The 17604-nt window shown below is 40.7% G+C and overlaps 1 pseudogene; it reads left to right on the plus strand.

The window, feature by feature from the left end:
• The first annotated feature begins 12480 nt into the window (after window positions 1-12480).
• On the plus strand, window positions 12481-14992 carry LOC119271101 (annotated as a pseudogene).
• Window positions 14993-17604: the final 2612 nt, after the last annotated feature.

Genomic DNA, 17604 nt, shown 5'->3' on the forward strand with positions numbered 1-17604 from the left:
GGTTTTTATCATATTGCATGAATTTATCCCTCTACATCATGTCATCTTGCTTAAGGCGTTACTCTGTTCTTATGAACTTAATACTCTAGATGCATGCTGGATAGCGGTCGATGTGTGGAGTAATAGTAGTAGATGCAGGCAGGAGTCGGTCTACTTGTCTCGGACGCGATGCATATATACATGATCATACCTAGATATTCTCATAACTATGCTCAATTCTGTCAATTGCTCAACAGTGATTTGTTCACCCACCGTAAAATACTTATGCTCTTGAGATAAGCCACTAGTGAAACCTATGGCCCCCGGGTCTATTTTCCATCATATTAATCTTCCAACACTTAGTTATTTCCGTTGATTTTTTACTTTGCTTTTATTTTACTTTGCATCTTTATCATAAAAATACCAAAAATATTATCTTACCATATCTATCAGATCTCACTCTCGTAAGTGACCGTGTAGGGATTGACAACCCCTTATCGCGTTGGTCGCGAGGATTTATTTGTTTTGTGTAGGTGCGAGGGACTCGCGCGTAGCCTCCTACTGGATTGATACCTTGGTTCTCAAAAACTGAGGGAAATACTTACGCTACTTTGCTGCACCACCCTTTTCTTTTCAAGGGAAAACCAACGCAAGTGCTCAATAGGTAGCAAGAAGGATTTCTAGCGCCGTTGCCGGGGAGGTCTACGCAAAAGTCAACATACCAAGTACCCATCACAAACCTTATCTCCCGCATTACATTATTTGCCATTTGCCTCTCGTTTTCCTCTCCCCCACTTCACCCTTGCTGTTTTATTCGCCCTCTCTCTCTCTATCCTCCCTCTCTTTCTCTATTTGCCTCTTTTTCGCTTGCTCCTCGTTTGCTTGTGTGTTGGATTGCTTGTTTGTCACGATGGCTCAAGATAACACTAAATTATGTGAATTTACCAATACCAACAACAATGATTTTATTAGCACTCCGATTGCTCCTCTTACCGATGCTGAATCTTGTGAAATTAATGCTGCCTTGCTGAATCTTGTCATGAAAGATCCATTTTTCGGCCTTCCTAGTGAAGATGCCGCTACCCATCTAAATAGCTTCCTTGATTTGTCTGATATGCAAAAGAAGAAAGATGTGGACAATTATATTGTTAAATTGAATCTATTTCTCTTTTCGCTTAGAGATCGTGCTAAAGCTTGGTTTTCGTCTTTGCCTAAAAATAGTATTGGTTCTTGGAATAAGTGCAAAGATGCTTTTATCTCTAAGTATTTTCCTCCCGCTAAGATCATCTCTCTTAGAAACGATATTATGAATTTTAAGCAACTTGATCATGAACATGTTGCACAAGCTTGGGAGAGGATGAAATTAATGAAACGTAATTGCCCAACACATGGTTTGGATTTGTGGATGATTATACAAAAAAATTATGCCGGATTGAATTTTGCTTCTAGAAATCTTTTAGATTCGGCCGCGGGAGGCACTTTTATGGAAATTGCTTTAGGAGAAGCTACTAAACTCCTAGATAATATTATGGTTAATTATTCTCAATGGCACACTGAAAGATCTACTAATAAAAAAGTGAATGTGATAGAAGAAATTAATGTTTTGAGTGGAAAGTTGGATGAACTTATGAAATTATTTGCTACTAAGAGTGTTTGTTCTGATCCTAATGATATGCCTTTGTATACTTTGATTGAGAATAATAATGAATCTATGGATGTGAATTTTGTTGGTAGGAATAATTTTGGTAACAACGCGTATAGAGGAAACTTTAATCATAGGCCTTATCCCAGTAATTCCTCTAATAATTATGGTAATTCATACAACAATTCTTATGGAAAGTTTAATAAGATGCCCTCTGAATTTAAGACTAGTGTTAAGGAATTTATGAATTCACAAAAGAATTTGAGACTAGTGTTAAGGAATTTATGAATTCACAAGAGAAATTGCTTAAAGTTGATGATTTGGATAGGAACATTGATAGAATTTCTCTTGATGTTGATTCTTTAAAACTTAGATCTATTCCTCCAAAGCATGATATCAATGAGTCTCTCAAAGCCATGAGAATTTCCATTGATGAGTGCAAAGAAAGAACCGCTAGGATGCGTGCTAAGAAAGATTCCTTTATAAGAGCGTGTTCTTCTAGTTTCCATGATAATAAAGATGAAGATCTAAAAGTTATTGATGTGTCCCCTATTAAATCTTTGTTTTGCAATATGAATCTTGATAATGATGGGACTGAATATGATCCACCTTTACCTAGAAGGCGTTCCAAAAATTCGGAGTTTTTAGATCTTGATGCTAAATTTGATAAAAGTGGGATTGAAGAGATCAAAACTCTAGATGTTAATGAACCTACTATTTTGGATTTCAAGGAATTTAATTATGATAGATGCTCTTGGATAGATTGTATTTTCTTGTTGCAATCCATGCTAAATTCTCCTCATGCTTATAGTCAAAATAAAGCTTTTACCAAACATATCGTTGATGCTTTGATGCAATCTTATGAAGAAAAACTTGAGTTGGAAGTCTCTATCCCTAGAAAACTTTATGATGAGTGGGAACCTACTATTAAAATAAAATTAAATATCATGAATGCTACGCTTTGTGTGATTTGGGTGCTAGTGTTTCCACGATTCCAAAAACTTTGTGTGATTTGTTAGGTTTCCGTGATTTTGATGATTGCTCTTTAAACTTGCACCTTGCGGATTCCACTATTAAGAAACCTATGGGAAGAATTAATGATGTTCTTATTGTTGAAAATAGGAACTATGTGCCCGTAGATTTTATTGTTCTTGACATAGATTGCAATCCTTCATGTCCTATTATTCTTGGTAGACCTTTCCTTAGAACGATTGGTGCAATTATTGATATGAAGGAAGGAAATATTAGATTCCACTTTACGTTAAGGAAAGGCATGGAACACTTTCCTAGAAAAAAAATTAAATTACCTTATGAATCTATTATGAGAGCCACTTGTGGATTGCCTACCAAAGATGGCAATACCTAGATCTATCCTTGCTTTTTATGCCTAGCTAGGGGCGTTAAACGATAGCGCTTGTTGGGAGGCAACCCAATTTTATTTTTATTCCTTACTTTTTGCTCCTGTTTAGTAATAAATAATTTATCTAGCCTCTGTTTTGGTTGTGTTTTTTGTGTTTAATTAGTGTTTGTGCCAAGTAGAACCGTTGGGAAGACTTGGAGAAAGTCTTGTTAATCTTGCTGTAAAAAACAGAAACTTTAGCGCTCACGAGAACTGCTGCCATTTTTATTTTGATAGTGATATTTAGTTAGTTATTTTTGAAGATGATTAATAGATAAATTCCTCACGTCCAGCAATTTATTTTAGAATTTTTTGAGTTCCATATTTTGTGTTAGCTACATATTACTACAGACTGTTCTGTTTTTGATAGATTCTGTTTTTCGTGTGTTGTTTGCTTATTTTAATGAATCTATGGCTAGTAAAATAGTTTATAAACCATAGAGAAGTTGGAATACAGTAGGTTTAACACCAATATAAATAAATAATGAGTTAATTACAGTACCTTGAAGTGGTGTTTTGTTTTTTTCGCTAACGGAGCTCACGAGATTTTCTACTTTAAGTTTTGTGTTGTGAAGTTTTCAAGTTTTGGATAAGGATTGGATGGATTATGGAACAAGGAATGGCAAGAGCCTAAGCTTGGGGATGCCCATGTAACCCCCAATATAATCTAAGGACACCTAAAATCTAAAGCTTGGGGATGCCCCGGAAGGCATCCCCTCTTTCGTCTACTTCCATCGGTAACTTTACTTGGAGCTACATTTTTATTCACCACATGATATGTGTTTTGCTTGGAGCGTCTTGTATGATTTGAGTCTTTGCTTTTTAGTTTATCACAATAATCTTTTTTGTACACACCTTTTGAGAGAGACACACATGATTCAGAAATTATTAGAATACTCTATGTGCTTCACTTATATCTTTTGAGTTATATAGTTTTTCTCTAATACTTCACTTATATATTTTAATAGCACGGTGGTGGATTTGTTTTATAGAAACTATTGATCTCTCATGCTTCACTTAGATTATTTTGAGAGTCTTAAATAGCATGGTAATTTGCTTAAATAATCCTAATATGCTAGGTATACAAGATTAATAATAAAATTCTCTTATGAGTGTGTTGAATACTATGAGAAGTTTGATACTTGATAATTGTTTTGAGATATGAAGATGGTGATATTAGAGTCATGCTAGTTGAGTAATTGTGAATTTGATAGATACTTGTGTTAAAGTTTGTGATTCCCGTAGCATGAACGTATGGTGAACCGTTATGTGATGGAGTCGGAGCATGATTTATTTATTGATTGTCTTCCTTATAAGTGGCGGTCGGGGACGAGCGATGGTATTTTCCTACCAATCTATCCCCCTAGGAGCATGCACGTAATACTTTGCTTTGATAACTTGTAGATTTTTGCAGTAAGTATATGAGTTCTTTATGACTAATGTTGAGTCCATGGATCATACGCACTTTTCTTCCTTCCACCATTGCTAGCCTCTCTAAATACCGCGCACCTTTCGCCGGTATCATACACCCACCATATACCTTCCTCAAAACAGCCACCATACCTACCTATTATGGCATTTCCATAGTAATTCCGAGATATATTGCCATGCAACTTTCTACCGTTCCATTTATTATGACACACTCCATCATTGTCATATTGCTTGGCATGATCATGTAGTAGACATCGTATTGGTGGCAAAGCCACCATTCAAAATTCTTTCATACATGTCACTCTTGATTCATTGCATATCCCGGTACACCGCCGGAGGCATTCACATAGAGTCATATTTTGTTCTAAGTATCGAGTTGTAATTGTTGAGTTGTAAGTAAATAAAAGTGTGATTATCATCGTTTTTAGAGCATTGTCCCAAGTGAGGAAAGGATGATGGAGACTATGATTCCCCCACAAGTCGGGATGAGACTCCGGATGGAAAAAAGAGAGGCCAAAGAAGCCCAAATAAAAAAAGAGGCCATAAAAAAAGGGAAAAGGCCCAAATAAAAAAATATGAGAGAAAAAAAGAGAAGGGACAATGCTACTATCCTTTTACCACACTTGTGCTGCAAAGTAGCACCATGATCTTCATGATAGAGAGTCTCCTATTTTATCACTTTCATATACTAGTGGGAATTTTTCATTATAGAACTTGGATTGCATATTCCAATGATGGGCTTCCTCAAAATACCCTAGGTCTTCGTGAGCAAGCAAGTTGGATGCACACCCACTTAGTTTATTTTTGAGCTTTCATATACTTATAGCTCTAGTGCATCCATTGCATGGCAATCCCTACTCACTCACATTGATATCTATTGATGGGCATCTCCATAGCCCGTTGATAAGCCTAGTTGATGTGAGACTATCTTCTCTGTTTTGTCTTCTCCACAACCACCATTCTATTCCACCTATAGTGTTGTGTCCATGGCTCACGCTCATGTATTGCGTGAAAATTGAAAAAGTTTAAGAACATTAAAAGTATGAAACAATTGCTTGGCTTGTCGTCGGGGTTGTGCATGATTTAAATACTTTGTGTGGTGAAGATGGAGCATAGCCAGACTATATGATTTTGTAGGGATAACTTCCTTTGGCCATGTTATTTTGAAGAGACATAATTGCTTAGTTAGTATGCTTGAAGTATTATTATTTCTATGTCGATATTAAACTTTTGTCTTGAATCTTTCGAATCTGAATATTCATGACACAATTAAGAAGGATTACATTGAAATTATGTCAAATAGCATTCCACATCATATATTCTATTTTTATCATTTACCTACTCGAGGACGAGCAGGAATTAAGCTTGCGGATGCTTGATACGTCTCCAACGTATCTATAATTTTTTATTACTTCATGCTATATTATCTTTTGTTTTGGACATTATTGGGCTTTATTATTCACTTTTATATTATTTTTGGGACTAACCTATTAACCGGAGGCCCGGCCCAGAATTGCTGTTTTTTTGCCTATTTTAGGGTTTTGAAGAAAAAGAATATCAAACGGAGTCCAAATGGAATGAAACCTTCAGGAACGTGATTTTCAGAACGAACATGATCCAGGAGACTTGGACCCTACATCAAGCAACCAATAGGGAAGCCACGAGGTAGGGGGGCACGCCTACCCCCCCAGGCGCGCCCTTCACCCTCGTGGGCCCCCTGTTCCTCCACCGACGTACTCCTTCCTCTATATATACACGTACCCCCAAACGATCAGATACGGAGCAAAAACACTAATTCCGCTGCCGTAACTTTCTGTATCCACGAGATCCCATCTTGGGGCCTGTTCCGGAGCTCCGCCGGAGGGGGCATCGATCACGGAGGGCTTCTACATCAACACCATAGCCTCTCCGATGAAGTGTGAGTAGTTTACCTCAGACCTTTGGGTCCATATTATTAGCTAGATGGCTTCTTGTCTCTTTTTGGATCTCAATACAAAGTTCTCCCCCTCTCTTGTGGAGATCTATTTGATGTAATCTTCTTTTGCGGTGTGTTTGTTGAGACCGATGAATTGTGGGTTTATGGTCAAGTTTATCTATGAACAATATTTGAATCTTCTCTAAATTATTTTATGTATGATTGGTTATCTTTGCAAGTCTCTTCGAATTATCAGTTTGGTTTGGCCTACTAGATTGATCTTTCTTGCAATGGGAGAAGTGCTTAGCTTTGGGTTGAATCTTGTGGTGTCCTTTCCAAGTGACAGTAGGGGCAGCAAGGCACGTATTGTATTGTTGCCATCGAGGATAACAAGATGGGGTTTTTATCATATTGCATGAATTTATCCCTCTACATCATGTCATCTTGCTTAAGGCGTTACTTTGTTCTTATGAACTTAATACTCTAGATGCATGCTGGATAGTGGTCGATGTGTGGAGTAATAGTAGTAGATGCAGGAAGGAGTCGGTCTACTTGTCTCGGATGTGATCCCTATATACATGATCATACCTAGATATTCTCATAACTATGCTCAATTCTGTCAATTGCTCAACAATAATTTGTTCACCCACCATAAAATACTTATGCTCTTGAGAGAAGCCACTAGTGAAACCTATGGCCCCCGGGTCTATCTTCCATCATATTAATCTTCCAACACTTAGTTATTTCCGTTGCTTTTTACTTTGCTTTTATTTTACTTTGCATCTTTATCAACAAAATACCAAAAATATTATCTTATCATATCTATCAGATCTCACTCTCGTAAGTGATCGTGTAGGGATTGACAACCCCTTATCACGTTGGTTGCGGGGATTTATTTGTTTTGTATAGGTGCGAGGGACTCGCGCGTAGCCTCCTACTGGATTGGTACCTTGGTTCTCAAAAACTAAGGGAAATACTTACGCTACTTCGCTGCACCACCCTTTCCTCTTCAAGGGAAAACCAACACAAGTGCTCAAGAGGTAGCATCGGGGCAGGGGCGCACGAGTGCACGGGCCGGGGGCGGCGCGTCGGGGCAAGGGCGCGGGGAGCGGTGCCGGATCGGGGAGGGGCGTGGGGAGCGGCGTCGAGGGCGTCGGCGGCAGTGAGGTGGACCAGCCTGACGGCGTCGGGGCAGGGCTCGATGGCGATGGCAACGAGGAGTAGGGGGCGTCGGGCGGAGAAGAAAGTGATGGATTTTGGAGAAACTGCTAAGTCTTGCTTATATACACAGCGCATTGATCCCGGTTCGTGGCACAAACCGGGACGAATGCCCCCCTTTGGTCCCGATTCGTGCCACCAACCGGGACCAAAGGTCTCTTTTCAGCAGCCCAAAGGGCGGGAAGCGGAGGCCTTTGGTCCCGGTTGGTGGCACCAACCGGTACCAAAGGGGGGCATTCGTACCGGTTGGTGCCACCAACCGGGACCAAAGGCCTCGTGCTCCCCGTGGCCAAAACTTTAGTCCCACCTTGATAGTTGAGAGGGGCGCGGAGTGGTTTATAAGCCCCACTGCCGCACCCCTCTCGAGCTCCTCTCAATTGCAGGCTTACGGGCCTAATTGTCACTGCTATGCCTGATGGTCCTACTGGGCCTTCTGTGGGCCTGAATCCGGGCCCATGGTAGGGTTTCTAGTCGTATTCAGGCCGTGGTGGCTCAATAGTTGGCACTTTTTTGTTTTTTTGTTGCTTTATTTATTTTATTTTGTTTCTACTTACAATAAAAAACTTACTGTTGCTATTTATATTTTTTATTAAAGTTTATTTACTTTATTAAAGTTTATTTATTTTACTTTTATAAAGTTTATTTTGTTTCTACTTCTTTATTTTATAAAAGCTTTATTCTATTTTATTTTGTTTTGTTTCTACTTATTTATTGTATTAAATTTTAATTTGTTTTATTTTGTTTCTAATTATTTATTTTATTAAAGCTTATTTTATTTTGTTTTGTTTCTACTTATTATTTTATTAAATTTTAATTTATTTAATTTTGTTTCTACTTTTTATTAAAGTTTATTTTGTTTCTTTCTGCTTTTCATGTTTTGAACAGAAAATAATTTGATAATTTCAGTGGCAAGAATTTTATATAATTTTATTTTAAAAAATACTAGAGGTTTATAAAAGCTTTTTAGTTCATTCCTTTTGCTATTAGAGTTTATAAAAGTTTTTTAGTTAATTTTATTTTTGCATGGTATCATCATTTCATCCACATAGTATGTGCAAGAAAATAGAGAGGGTTACAGCAAAACTGGATGCACTTCATGTACAAAACGGACAATCTCTTTCGAAGTATGAGGGTTTCATACGGAAACTCGTCTGGAACAAAGGGATTTTATTTATTTTTAACTTATTTGAACTCCAGAGTTTTTCTGTGTTCAAAATGCACCATTCAAAGCAACATCATCAATTTTCAACCCTTTCTGACTTCATTTGTTACTTTTCATGCATTTACTAATTATTTTGAGCTATAAGACCCTGAAATTGAAAAGCATTTCAAATGAACTCTGAAAAAGTTGAAAGTTGGCATGGTATCATCATTTCATCCACATAGCATGTGCAAGAAAGTAGAGAGGGTTACGGCAAAAACTGGATGCACTTCGTGTACAAAACGGACAATCTCTTTTCGAAGTATGAGGGTTTCATACGGAAACTCGTCTGTTACAAATGGATTTCATTTTTTAACTTGTTTGAACTCCAGAGTTTTTCTGTGTTCAAAATGCACCATTCAAAGACACATCATCAATTTTCAACCCTTTCTGACTTCATTTGTTATTTTTCATGCATTTACTGATTATTTTGAGCTATAAGACCCTAAAATTGAAAAGCATTTCAAATGAACTCTGAAAAGATTGAAAGTTGGCATAGTATCATCATTTCACCCACATAGCATGTGCAAGAAAGTAGAGAGGGTTACGGCAAAAATTGGATGCACTCCGTGTACAAAACGGACAATCTCTTTCGAAGTATGAGGGTTTCATACGAAAACTCGTCTGTTACAAAGGGATTTTATTTTTTTTAACTTGTTTGAACTCCATAATTTTTCTGTGTTCAAAATGCACCATTCAAATCCACGTCATCAATTTAGTACATATAGTTCTCATGAATAAATAAGTGACCAAATTAATAGAAGTTCATCATCACACTAGAAACAAAGTACGTACATAGTTCTCATTGAAAAACATATAGCTCTCCAGAGCATCTAGTTAAACCATACATTGAAACTATGTAAAACCTTTCAATGCAACAACAAATGCGATCATAATCACAACCAAGGTAAAAATTGATCCAACGGCATAATGATACCAAGCCTCAGTATGAATTGCATATTTTCTAATCTTTCTAATCTTCAACCGCATTGCATCCATCTTGATCTTGTGATCATCGACGACATCCGCAACATGCAACTACAATATCATCTTCTCCTCTTCAATTTTTTTCCTTCAAGAAATTGTTTTCTTCTTCAACTAAATTTAACCTCTCGACAATAGGGTCGGTTGGAATTTCCGGTTCAACTACCTCCTACATAAATAAAATCTGTGTCAACTTGATGGGCATAATTGTCATAAACAATAAATGAACCAAATAGTTATAAAAGATAATATATATATCACATCCGAATCATAGCCAGGACGAGGGCCGACGGGGGCGGATACCAAAACCATCGCACTATATAATAACAAGCAATAATTAAAGTAAGAAAATTAGACAAGTATCTATCTAAAGTAAGAATTTTTTCTTTCAGAAGAAGATAAGAACAAGAGGCTCACCACGGTGGTGCAGGCGGCGAGATCGGCGCGGGCGATCGAAGGTGGCGAAGACGGGGATGGGACATGATGGACCGCTAAACCTAGACAAATCTCGGGGAAAATGAAGCTTGGAGGTCGAGCTTCGAGAGGAGAAAGCTTAACTAGCGTGGCTCGGGCATTTCATCGAACACCTCATGTGCATAGGAGGTGAGCTAGAGCATCCAAATGCCCTCTCCTCGCCGGCCAGAAAAAACAGAGCACTGTGGAGTGCTCTGCTGCGGCGACGGAGTATATATAGGCAACTCATTTGTCCCAGTTCGTGGCTGGAACCGGGACTAAAGCCCATCCTTCTGTCCCGGTTCGAGCCAAGAATCGGGACCAATGTTTGTGGGCCAGGAGCGAGGCCTATTGGTCCCGGTTCGTGCCTAGAACTGGGACAAATGGGTCCATATGAACTGGGTGTCAGGGAATTCAGCCCCTAGATCACTCAAATGCACGCGATCTGGTGGACACGAAGAACACGAACGCACGCGAGACACAGGAGGCGAGCACATAGGTTTTGGCGACGCGCCCTAATTTGCGTCTTTTCTGTTTCTTTCCTTATTCTCCTATAGGCAGCACGTACAACAGATCGTGGCCTATTCAATCGCTAAGTTTCCGCTCGATCCTATTCACCCGTGCCATCCCACGGAAGATCGCTCGGAAGCTGACCAGGACTACTACAAGTCAAAATAATCATGTGTGTGCGCATGCACACGTGACAGGCCCTATCTTATTTGCAACAAGCAAACTATAAACTGGAACGCTACAGACACATGCTACATCACAGCAACGTGCCATCCTACAGGAACGTGAAAACCAATGTAACAGAAACCAAGAAATGCAACGAGGTTAATTTCATGAAATTCTTTCCCTTAACCTTGTTGCTCTTTCTCCAGCGCCTTCATCCCCATCTTCTCCTTCATCTCATGGAATTTCACTCTTCCCAAAGACTTTGTAAGGATGTCAGCAAGCTGGTTTTCAGTTCTCATGTGCTCAACATTGACCTTGCCCAATTCAACACAATCCCGTATGAAATGATAGCGAAGATCAATATGTTTACTTCTATCATGGTGGACAGGGCTCTTACTCAGAGATATCGCAGATTGGTTGTCCACCTTGACTCCTTGAGCACAACTTGAACTGAATCTTCGCCAAGTAAATAAGCAAGTAAATGCCCCAGCCATATGCCCTGACATGCTGCGGATGCTGCTGCTATATACTCAGCTTCACATGAGAAGATGGCCACAATTTTTTGCATATGTGACACCCAGCTGATTGGGTTTGAACCAATGTAGAAGATGGCACCCGAGGTACTCTTTCTGTCATTGATGTCACCCGCATGATCACTATCACTGAACCCAACAAAATTCAACTGGTTCCTCTCCTCTCTCTTATGGAAACACCCATGATTCAGAGTGCCTCGCACCAGTGGCGGAGCGAGCGCCCAGCGACCCTGGGCAGTTGCCCGGGCTCGCTGGCACTCCGACGGCAACAGTGGTCGTACCACAATACGTGAAACTTCTCGATACGGAGTGAATTTACCCGGGCAAAACTGGATTAGGCCTCCTTCACAGCCCAGCCCAGTTATTTACTAGAACGTCCCGATCACTCCAGCCCACTAGAAAAAAAGAATACCATCGATCGCTTCGCTCCAGCCCACGAGGCAACAGGGAATACCATCGATCACTCCAGAGTCCAGACAGTTCTCGGCTTCTCGCGTACTCGCGTCTCTTCGGTTTCTCCCAGGTGCGGCAGGGGCTTGAAGGCGAGGCGGCGAGGCGGCGATCTGGGGCTGGGCGAGCGGCAGGCCGACGGCGAGCCGGCAGTGGCCACGGTCGTCCCTTCCTTTGTCCCTTCCTCTCCTGAAGGCTGGGGCAGTTCCTTTCCTTCGACTTCCGGTAAGATCACGTACTTAATAAATGATTCGGGTTGAGATATTGATGTACTTAGGGCTTATTTAGGAACTTTTGATTGGGGACGATTATGACCAAAGTCCAAAGAGAAAATCTATTTGTTAGCTGTTGGAAACTATAGAAACTGCAAGTTTATTAGACTGACAAACTAGTATGCAGGTTGCAGACTCTTTCCTCTAGTAATTTTAAGAAATATTTCACCGATTTCACTTTGGCAACATCAAGAAATACTTGATAATCTAATACATGTAGTTGATGCAGGTAGCTTTGTTATTGTACTGTACTATGAACTTGTGATTAACCCATATTCTTATTTGTGTAAAAACTAACTTCAGATTTTTTACTCACTAAATTTCAGAGATGAGGAGGTTTTTGGTTAAGAGAGCAAGGACTGAAAATATGAATGATGTGAAACTTGAAGTAGAAGTAGAGCAAAGGACTGAAAATGTGAATGATGCGCAGCCTGAAATAGAAGTAGAGCCACCCGCGCCTAACGTTGCCAATGAATTTAATCCAAATGCGATTGAGCGCGATCCGGGAAAGAGGAAACAAATTTGTGAGTATCCTCCTGATATTCAAGACCAAGTGAGGAGAGCATATATATTGAAGGGTCCAATGCAACCAGATTTGAATAAATACCATCGTACTGAATTTGGAAGTTCGCGTTCCTCAAGAGCATTTTCCAAATCTTGGTATAAAAGGTACGACTGGATAGAATACAGTGAGTGGAAGAATGCAGCTTATTGTTTTTATTGTTTTCTCTTTAAGCAACCCGGAAGAGCTGAGCACTTTGGTTATGAAGTCTTCACCAAAGAAGGATTTACAGATTGGAAGCATGCATCTAAAGGCTTCAAAGATCATATTGGTGGTCATGGTAGTAGGCACAACTCTTGCGTCAAGCATTATGATGATTATAATAATCAAAGACAAAGTGTGGCAAGTAACTTTGCTAGATCAAGCAAGGAATCAGAAGAAATGTATAAGATTCGTTTAACTTGTTCTGTAAGTTGTTCAAGATATCTCATTGCACAAGGCTTGGCATTCCGTGGACATGATGAATCAGCTACTTCTCTAAACAAGGGAAACTTTAGAGAGATGATAGATTTGGAAAAAACTAAGAATGAACAAGTCAGAGATGCTTTTAACCGTGGTGGCAGAAATTGCACAATGACATCTGGTGACATTCAAAAGGAGCTTGCAATGTGTTGTGCACATGAAGTTAGAAAGAAGATCATGGCAGAGCTTGGTCACAAACAATTCTCGGTGCTTATTGAAGAATCACGTGATATATTTGTGAAAGAGCAAATGGTTGTGATGTTGAGGTTAGTAGTTTCACTTTTATTTTGTTGTTTGTTTGTCATTTATTCTCTATGCAACCAACTGACATTATTGTGTTTTCCTATAGGTTTTTGAATGACAAAGGGAGGGTTGTGGAAAGATTCCTTGCTTTGCATCATGTCAAAGATACGACGTCTGAGTCACTAAAGGATGCTCTTTATGGCATTCTTGATCATTATAAGTTATCAATTTCAAGGATACGGGGTCAAGGATGTGATGGGGCTTCAAATATGAGAGATGAATTTAATGGTTTGCAGAAAAAGATCATAGATGAAAACCCCTATGCTTTCTATGTTCATTGCTATCCTCACCGTCTGCAATTGGTGGTCGTGTCTGTTGCTAGTAGTTGCTCATCTATTCATGATTTCTTTGAGTACATCTCCTTGATTGTGACTACAACAACAACATCTTGCAAGAGAAGGGATGCATTGACCGAGGCACAACACCAAGATATTCTGGATAGACTTGAGAGTGGTGAGATATCTACTGGAAGGGGCTTGCACCAATCATCTACTCTTTCTAGACCGGGGGATACTAGATGGGGTTCACATCATACTACCTTACTGCGTTTGGATCAAATGTGGTCCTCCGTGTTAAAGGTGCTTAGTACAGTTGATGAATATGGACGTGGACCATCTCAAGCAGCAGGTTTGATAGAAAAAATGGAGAGCTTTAAATTTGTTTTCATTCTGAAGCTTATGTTGAAGTTATTTGGCATCACAAATGAGCTTTCAAAAGTTTTGCAAAGAAAAGATCTCAATATTGTTCTTGCCATGGAATTAGTTAATGATGTCAAGGCTCGGTTGGCGACGTTCAGAGAGAGTGGTTGGGATAATTTATTTGGTGATGTCCAAGAATTTTGTGGTGCTAATAGTATTCTAGTACCAAATATGGACGAAGTAATACCAGTTCGTGGTCGTTTAAGGAGAGAAGGGGGAACTGTTACTAATCTTCACCATTACCGTGCAGAGATTTTTTTTATGTTGCTATTGACAAAATTTGTGTGGAGATGGATCACCGCTTTAGAGAAGAAGCAAATTGTGTGCTTGATTGCTTCTCATGTCTTGACCCCAAGGACTCTTTCTCCAAGTTCAATGTTGATAAACTTGCTCTTCTTGCTGAAATTTATCATGAAGACTTCTCTAATGATGATCGTGGAACAATAAGAGAGTAGCTCCTCACTTATATAAGTCAAGTGAAAAGGCATGCTTCTTTTTCTACTTGTGATGATGTTCAAAGTTTGGCCGTGAAGATCGTCGAAACTAAGAAAAATCTGGTATTTCCATTGGTATACAAACTTATTGAGTTGGCTTTGATATTGCCGGTGTCAACTGCATCTGTTGAGAGAGCATTTTCAGCAATGAAGATTATCAAGAATAAATTGCGTAGCAAGATCAACAACGAATGGTTCAACGACTTGATGATATGTTACACCGAGCGAGAGTTATTCAAGTCAGTTGATGATAAAGATATTATTCGAACATTTACAGCAATGAAGTCTCGGAAAGGACATTTGCCTCGTGATTTTCTTTAGCACACTATTGGTACGTTCCATCTAACCTTTTCTATTGTTACAAGCTCTCTGTTTTGAATAAATAAACAAATCACAACACTGAATTTTTGTGAATAACAAATCCATTTTCTTATCCTGTAGTGTCTTCTAGGATATATTGATGGTGTCATGGTGAGGATATATTGATGGTGTCATGGTGATTTAGACGGCTACACTTTTGTTGGCAAGATGGCTAGTTTGGCTGATTAGCTCTATGCCATTTGCTATCTGAAATGGAATATTGATATATTAGTTCACTTAAATATTACATTTGTCCAGGGCCGTACCCGAGAAAATGGGGGCCCTGTTCAACATCCAAAATTAGGCCCTTGATATAACCATTGGCAATTAGGAAAACAAAAAATTATACTCAAGAAGCGATCTCAAAACTCAAAATTAGTACATTATTTGCAAACTCAAAATTTGTTTTTCATAAGCAATCTTCTCCAAAATGCCATTTGATTATTTTGCAAAAAACTAGCGCATTTTTTAGATGAATGATTAGTATATTATGTGTTAGAAATAGGACATAACACCCGCAAAAAAAGAAATAGGACATAACAACAGGGAATGAAACGAACTTTGGTTTATGAGTTCTGGTAGCCTGGTTAAAACTTTAGTCGGGCAGCGTAGGTAGAAGCAGTAACAGAATCTAAGAAGCAGAGGAGACACCTGCTAAATAGATGTTGGATTGACCCGCAAAAAAATAGATGTTGGATTGAGGATGGAGCATACATATACATCGGGTTTATTTCGGAGAAACCGCCAAGGAATGAAGCCATGAGCCCTGTGATGGAGCAAGGGATTTGCATGGGTCACTGGAAGTGAAAGAGAATACAGAGAAAGAGAATAGGAAGGAGGAGAGGTGTGCGTGAGATGGAGTGCTGGGAGTTATTACGGTGCATGTTCCCAAGGAATACCAGTAGTATTAGTACTGCATATACTCAAAAAATGCATTGATTGGTCATTCATATTTGCATAAAGTGTTCAGAAAAAATAGTGTACAGAAAAAACTGGGGCCCCTGGTCACTTGGGGGCCCTGTGCAGTTGAACATGCTGCGCATGTGTCCCGTACGGGCCTGCATTTGTCTGACTGTTATGTTCGTATTTTCACTTCAATATTAATGTGGATTTATGCTTTGCAAGTTTGATGCATAGTATATATTATCTACCCGGTACGAAATTCTTTATTTGCACGTTAGACATTCAGGCTTAAATTTGCCCGGGCTTCACAAAAGTTCTGGCTCCGCCCCTGCTCTTGTCGAACTTTCGGTGCTTCTTGGGCTTGTTCTCAGAGTGCTCACCACGCTCTCCACGCCGTCCGCCGCCGCGTCCGGACTGCCCTCGCCCACGGCCACCACGGCCACCGGCGCCGCTGCCGCTGCTGCTAGAACCCTCACCACTCAGCTTCTATTTGCCAAGCAGGTTCTCCAATGCCTTGGTCATGAGCATCAGCTGCTCATTCTTGTCGCCGCGATCACCACGGCGCCCGATCTCATTCTCCTCGAACGCGCGCAACCGGCCAACTGCCTCAGCCACGGACATGGTCTTCATGTCACCCCACTGTTCGACCGTCCGGATGATCTGCGAGAAATGATCAGGAACAGCAGCAAACAGCCGCTTGACGACCGTCCTCTCCTGGAGATCCTCTCCTAGGGCACGGATCTCGCTGACGAGTGCATTCAGCCGGCGAGAGAATGCGGAAATCGTCTCGCCGTCATCCATTAGCATGCGGTAAACTTCCGCATCAGCTGATTTATGCGCGCCTCTGTGACACGCGCCTCGCCGATCCGCATCGTACGAATCACAGCCCAAGCCTCTTTCGCCATCTTGTACTCGACGAGCGCCATCATCACATCATCAGGAACGGACTGGGAGATCGCTGCCATCGCGCCCATATCTCGTTCCTCGTCGTACTCGGTGTCAGCCTCGACCGCCGACCACACGCCCAATGGACGCATGATGATCTTCACCTTGGCCGCCCAGAGATGGTAGTTCGATTCCATGAGCTGCGGGTACTGCATGGGGACGTTGGGGATCCTCGCCGTGCTCCGAACGACCATGGCGCCCTCCTCCGAGGAGCCGTCGCCCGTGCGCTTCCCCGGCGGCTGGTACTTCCCCGCCGCCAGCACCTCCTTCGGCACCTCATCGCCCGCCATCACCTCTGAACACCGCCGCCACTCTTCACCACTCTCGCCGCCTCAAGATCGCCTCCCTCAAACCGAGGCTCTGATGCCAATTGACAGGGAATTCAGCCCCTGGATCACTCAAACGCACGCGATCTGGTGGACACGAAGAACACGAACGCACGCGAGACACAGGAGGCGAGCACACAGGTTTTGGCGACGCGCCCTAATTTGCGTCTTTTCTGTTTCTTTCCTTATTCTCTTAGGCAGCACGTACAACAGATCGTGGCCTATTCAATCGCTAAGTTTCTGCTCGATCCTATTTACCCGTGCCATCCCACGGAAGATCGCTCGGAAGCTGACCAGGACTACTACGACTCAAACTAATCTTGTGTGTGCGCATGCACACGTGACAGGCCCTATCTTATTTGCAACAAGCAAACTATAAACTAGAACGCTACGGACACA

The sequence above is a fragment of the Triticum dicoccoides genome, chromosome 3A, assembly GCF_002162155.2.
Source record: "Triticum dicoccoides isolate Atlit2015 ecotype Zavitan chromosome 3A, WEW_v2.0, whole genome shotgun sequence".
NCBI lineage: Eukaryota > Viridiplantae > Streptophyta > Magnoliopsida > Poales > Poaceae > Triticum > Triticum dicoccoides.